The sequence below is a fragment of the Pyxicephalus adspersus genome, unplaced genomic scaffold, assembly GCF_032062135.1.
Source record: "Pyxicephalus adspersus unplaced genomic scaffold, UCB_Pads_2.0 Sca712, whole genome shotgun sequence".
Lineage (NCBI taxonomy): Eukaryota > Metazoa > Chordata > Amphibia > Anura > Pyxicephalidae > Pyxicephalus > Pyxicephalus adspersus.
The window spans coordinates 1-6573 of record NW_027317719.1 but is presented as its reverse complement, the minus strand read 5'-3'; positions in this window follow the sequence as shown (position 1 = coordinate 6573).

Below are 6573 nucleotides of genomic sequence, written 5' to 3'. Positions count from 1 at the left end.
ACACATTTAAATGTTCCTGCATGGACATACATGTATGCTTATGCAACTAAAAATAGCCCCCCAAAAAAGTTTTAAAAAATTCACTTACCTGAATGATTCAGCACAGGTCCCTCTCTGCAAACAACGGGCGTGGCATATATTAACGCAGATATGAAACTTCCGGGTTGCCTACTGAAAAACGTGCATACACTACACATTTGCACGTATGCCTACTGTATGCATATTATTACCTGTGTGTAACCGCTTTCTTTTTGTTGCACAAGTACCCACATATTATTTCAAATTATTATACTTTTAATTTCTTTTTCGTTAGGTTTCTTTTTGGAAATATGGACTAACATGCTGGTTTGTACACTTTGAGCCAAACATATGTTCTTGCTTTTACAACCTTTCAGGGTGTTTATGCAGTTTGAATTCCATTTTAGACCTTGCCCAACTATATATTGACTTACTCATCTCAGCTTGGTAGTGGAAGCACATAAAGGGGGTTTACTCCTTTAACCAGAAGCAATATCATCCATGAATGTTGCTTTGAGCCAAGCCCATGACTTCAGATATCATAGGAATAAATAGGTAATATTTTTAATTTGAAGCATGTTAAGCAATATGGCCTAAAAAATTCTCATTGCCTATTTCTTCCTGTAATTTCTCTTTTCTATGTATATGTACACACATAAATGCATAAATACAAACATAAATATATATATATATATATATATATATATATATATATATATGTGTGTGTGTGTATGTAAATACATAAGTGCACATGAAATAAATATACATCTATAAATAAAAACTTACCGGAATAAGAATCCTTGTCTGGAAATGTTTTCACACATAGAGGTTACACCACGCTGAGTTTTAAGCCAATGCAGGACAAACATTTAAAGGTGGTAATATAGACATAATTTTGAAATAAAACAATATGGCCACAAACACAATACCATAGCATTAACATTGACTACAAAAACAAAAGCAGCTATTGTGCTAAATGGTAAGCAAAGCATCAAATATAGCAACATAGATTAGGCTAACAAAACAACAGCCCCTATATACCCCCAACAGCCCCTATATACCCCCAATAGCTGTACACCAGTAATTAGCTATTCAAGAAAAAACAAAAAAAGGAGTGGAGGATTTTTCCATTATATATTTCTAATTGATGACGTCTATACATATATATCCACAATATAGATATATATATATACAAGCAAGAACTTGTGTGTGAGCTTTGGACTTTTGTGGAAGAAATCTAGTTCGCTGGCAAAAGCGAGGTCTTTCTTTTTTTGAGAGAGAAATACAGAATTTTTTGGGGGCTTTTTTGATAGATAGCAAATGTTATTAGAATAAAATATCTGTATTTATTTTGAGAGAAAAAATAAATTTTCCTGGGCTTTTTTAATAGCAAGTGGAATCAGAATAAAATATCTGTATTTTTATGAGAGAAATACAGAATTTTTTCTGGCTTTTTTGATAGATAGCAAGTGGCATCAGAATAAAATATCTGTTTTTTTTAGAGAAATACAGAATTTTTTCTGGCTTTTTTGATAGATAGCAAGTGAGATCAGAATAAAATATCTATTTTTTGAAAGAAATACAGACATTTTTCTGGCTTTTTGATAGATATCAAGTAGAGATGAAATTTCTCGAAAATTCGATTTGGCCGGTTCGCCGAACTCTCCGAAAAGATTTGCTTTGATCCGAATTTATTTGCGGCGAATCGCGGTAAAAACTGCTATTTCCGGTTATTTCGGCTATTTCGCGGTTGCCGTGCAGTACTTCTGCTATGTATTCTTAGATAAAGTTTCTCTGTCTAAGAATAAAGGGCACTACAGGTGATGAATGGAGACAAGTCCTGTAATCCCTGAACATTGTAGTGGAACTGCAGAAGACTGCAGTTCAGTTTCCCACGTGACGTCACAGTGGCAAAACTGAACTGCAGATGACCTCTGAAGTTCCACTACAATGTCCAGTCACTACAGGTGATGAAGGGGGACTTGTCCCTATTCATCACCTGTAGTGCCCTGTATTCTTAGATAGAGAAACTCTATCTAAGAACATCGAGTAAAAAAAAAACAGATCGGCAACAGCGATTGCTGTTGCAGCACTGTTCTATGTTGTCTTAGATAGAGTTTCACTATCTAAGAATACACAGCACTACAGGGGATTATTGGGGACTTGTCCCTATTCATCCCCTTTAGTGCCCTGTATTTCCTGATAGATAAACTCTATCTAAGAATACATAGCTGAAGCACAGCACCGCGATTGCTGTTGCAGTGCTGCACTATGTATTCTAAGATAGAGTTTCACTATCTAAGAATACAGGGCACTACAGGTGATGAATGGGGACAAGTTATTGTGTGGACGGCATTAGTAACTGGCATCTAGAGTTGGGTACTGGGCAGCAGCAGTAACAGCATGAGGAGGAGGCATTTAGCACTGAGACGGAGTGTGGACGACATAAGTATTTGGCATCTAGAGTTGGGTACTAGGCAAGCAGCAGCAGTAACAGCATGATTCGAAGGCAGAGGGCTCTGAGACGGAGTATGGATGGTATGTGTGTCTGGCATTTAAAGTCAGGTACTGGGCAGGCGGCACCAACATTTACAGCAAGAGGAGGAGGAGGTGGTGGGCTCTAAAACAAAGTGTGGACTGCATTTGTATCTGGCTTCAACAGTCGGGCACTGGGGGCAGGTGGCACTATCATTTACAGCAGGAGGAAGAGGCGGTGGGCCCTGAGACGGACTGTGGACGGCATAAGTAACTGGCATCTAGAGTTGGGTACTGGGCAGCAGCAGTAACAGCATGAGGAGGAGGCATTTAGCACTGAGACGGAGTGTGGACAACATAAGTATTTGGCATCTAGAGTTGGGTACTAGGCAAGCAGCAGCAGTAACAGCATGATTAGAAGGCGGAGGGCTCTGAGACGGAGTATGGATGGTATGTGTGTCTGGCATTTAAAGTCAGGTACTGGGCAGGTGGCACCATCATTTACAGCAGGAGGAGGAGGAGGTGGTGGGCTCTGAGACAAAGTGTGGACTGCATTCGTATCTGGCTTCTACAGTCGGGTACTGGGGCCAGGTGGCACCATCATTTACAGCAGGAGGAGGAGGCAGTGGGCTCTGAGACGCAGTGGGGACAGCATTAGTTTCTGGCATCTAAAGTCAGGTACTGGGCAGATGACACCATCATTTACAGCAGGAGGAAGAGGCGGTGGGCTCTGTGACGGAGTGTGGACGGCATTAGTAACTGGCATCTAGAGTTGGGTACTAGGCAGCAGCAGTAACAGCATGAGGAGGAGGCATTAAGCACTTAGACGGAGTGTGGACGACATTAGTAATTGGCATTTAGAGTTGGGTACTAGGCAGGCAGCAGCAGTAACAGCATGAATCGAAGGCGGAGGGCTCTGAGACGGATTATGGACGGCATTAGTGTCTGGCATGTAAAGTCAGGTACTGGGCAGGTGGCAGCATCACTTACAGCAGGAGGAGGAGGCGGTGGGCTCTGAGACGGAGTGTGGACGCCATTAGTTTCTGGCATCTAAAGTCAGGTACTGGGCAGTTGGCAGCATCATTTACAGCAGGAGGAGGAGGAGGAGGTGGTGGGCTCTGAGACAAAGTGTGGACTGCATTCGTATCTGGCATCTACAGTCGGGTACTGGGGGCAGGTGGCAGCATCATTTACAGTGTAGCTAATTGAGACATTAATGGATTAACGAAAATCACACTTTCCATACCTACTATCTAGTGAAACCACATAAAAGGGAACGGACTTGGTGGAATACGCGGGGAAATACATAAATTTTTTATCATTTGTGGATATCTAGCAAGTGCTATCACAGTTAAATATATGTATTAGTTTCACATAGATACATACATTTTTATGGGTTTTAGGATACATATCCAAGTGCTATCGGAATAAAATATCTGTATTTTTTGGTGAAAAATATGATTTTTATGGCCTTTTGAATAGATACCAACTACCAAGTGCTATTAGAATTAAATATCTGTAATGTTTGTATAATAATACATTAATTTTTATGGCTTTAGGGATATATAGCAAAGTGGGATCAGAACTAAAGATCTGTATTTTCTGTAATGAAATATAGAATTTTTTATGGTCTTTTGGATTGATAAAAAGTGCTATCAGAATTAAATATCTAGATTTTTGGAAGAGAAACATAGAAATTTTTATGACTTTGGAAATATATAGCAAAGTGGGATCGATGAAATATCTCTATTTTTTGGAGAGAAATACTGAATTTTTTATGGGTTTTAGGATAGATACTAAGTGCTATCATAATAAAATATCTGTATTTTTTTACAGAAATACAGACATTTTTAGCTTTTTTGTGATAGATTGCAAGAGGTATCCTAAATTATACCTCTTGTAATATATCACAAAAGACAGAAAAAATTCTATATTTATCCATAAAAAATACAGATATTTCAATATGATAGCACTTAGTATCCATCCAAAAACCCATATAATGTTCTTTATTTCTGTAAAAAAAAAATACAGATATTTCATTCAGGCTACAACTTACTATCTATCAAAGACATAAGGATGTATGTATTTCTCTCTAAAAAATAATGATATTTTATTATGAATCATAATTAAATATCTGTATTTTTTGGAGAGAAATACATACATCTTTATGTTTATGATAGATAGCAAGTTGTAGCCTGAATGAAATATCTGTTTTTTTTATAGAAAAATAGAAAATTTGCTGTTTATTTTGATAGATAGCAAGTGGTATCAGAATTAAATATCTGTTTTTTTTTTAAAGAAACAGAAATTTTTATGGATTTTTTTAGAGATAGCAAGTGGTATCAGAATAAAATATATATTTTTTTTAAAGAAATACATAATTTTTGCCGTTTAGTTTGATAGATTGCAAGAGTTATCATAATTTATGCTAACTCTTGCAATCTATCAAAATAAACAGAAAAATTTCTGTAAAAAAATACAGATAATTAATTTTGATACCGCTTGCTCTCTATGAAAATGAACAGAAAAATTTCTGAATTTCAGTGTCATTGGCAATTGCTGCACAACTGGCGGCTTCCTTCCGCTGAAAACATGCCTGCATAGTTTGGCTTAGACGACCTCTACCGCTGCTGCCACCCATACTGCTTAAGGCAGTTGTTTGGCTACCATTGCTGGTGGAACTGCCATAGGGATCTCTGCTGCTGCTGCTGCTGCTGCTGCTGGCAGCCGGAAAAGCTGACCACAAGTCCCTTACAAGCACTTCTTGGTAGTGCTGCATTTTAGGTCCTCTGTATTGGGGCAAGATCAGTTGTTGTATCTCAGGCTTGTAACGTGGATCCAGTAATGTAGCAATCCAATAGTCGTCAGTCTTTGTTTTTATGTGTTCAATGCGTGGATCTTTGGCTATGCACTCCTGCATGAGGGCTGTCATGTGTCTCAAACTACCCACGGCTGAGGTAATTCTTGACCCACACTCCTGTGGGTCGAACAGCAGCACAGGGTCATCCTCCTCCTCCTCCCCCAGGTCTTGCTATCCACGGAACATGCCGCCTTGTGTTTGGGTGGATGGATGCCATGCACCCTCAATATCCTCCTCTGCCCCTTCTTCCCCTTCTCCCATGCCTGCAATGTCCTCCTCATCCACCTCCTCCTCCTCTTCCTGGATTGGTGGTGCACTATGCATAGTAGGCACGCATGTCTGAGATGATGTTTGAAACGCCATCTCTTGATGCAGCGTCCGCTCTGTGTTGTGTCCGAGATCCACCATCATCTGTTCCAGCAGGCATATGATGGGGATGGTGTCACTGACACAGGCCTGATCCCTGACAACGTGGCAACGTCTGAATTGTGCACCGAAATAGCAAACTGTAGGTTGTTGCTGGCGGTGAACAAATGCTGCCGAATAGGAGGTGCTGGTGCTGGGTCTCCACGGCAAAGTGTCCCTGGAGGAAGAGGTTGAGGCACAAGATTCAAAGGAGGAGGTGGAAGTGGAGGTTGAGAAGGAAATTGCATGTCGATGTGCTCTGGGCGGAGTTAGGTATGCAGGCCTTGCTGCAGCTGCATCTTCCTCTGCTGCCACTAAAGTTACCCAGTGAGCTGTATATGAAATATATCCTCCCACTCCATGCTTGCTCGACCAACTGTCGGTTGTCAGGTGCACCTTGCCAGAAACCAGCCAGAGTGCTGCAGGGCCATAGACACATTGCTCTGCACGTGTTCCTGCAAAGCAGGATCACATTTTTCTGCAAAGTACTGTACTTAGGCATAACGTACTGTGGGTTTGCGCAGAGGAATGCGTAACGGAACGCACCGTTACCTCCCTTACCGGTGGAGTCCACCAGCCGGTAAGGGAGGAGCTCTAACACAATCAGCTGTGCAATTGCCGCATTGATCAGCTTTGTTTTGGAATTTTTTGATAGTTTTCCCAATAGGATATACATTTGGAAACTTTAAAATTGTAACTTATTGCCGTTTTCCATTGTGAAAGTGGAAAGGAACACTGAAGATCTTGTTCCCAAATAGAGAAAATATGGAGTTTTCTCCATACACTCTTGTTTTGTAGTAAGTTATAATACAGAG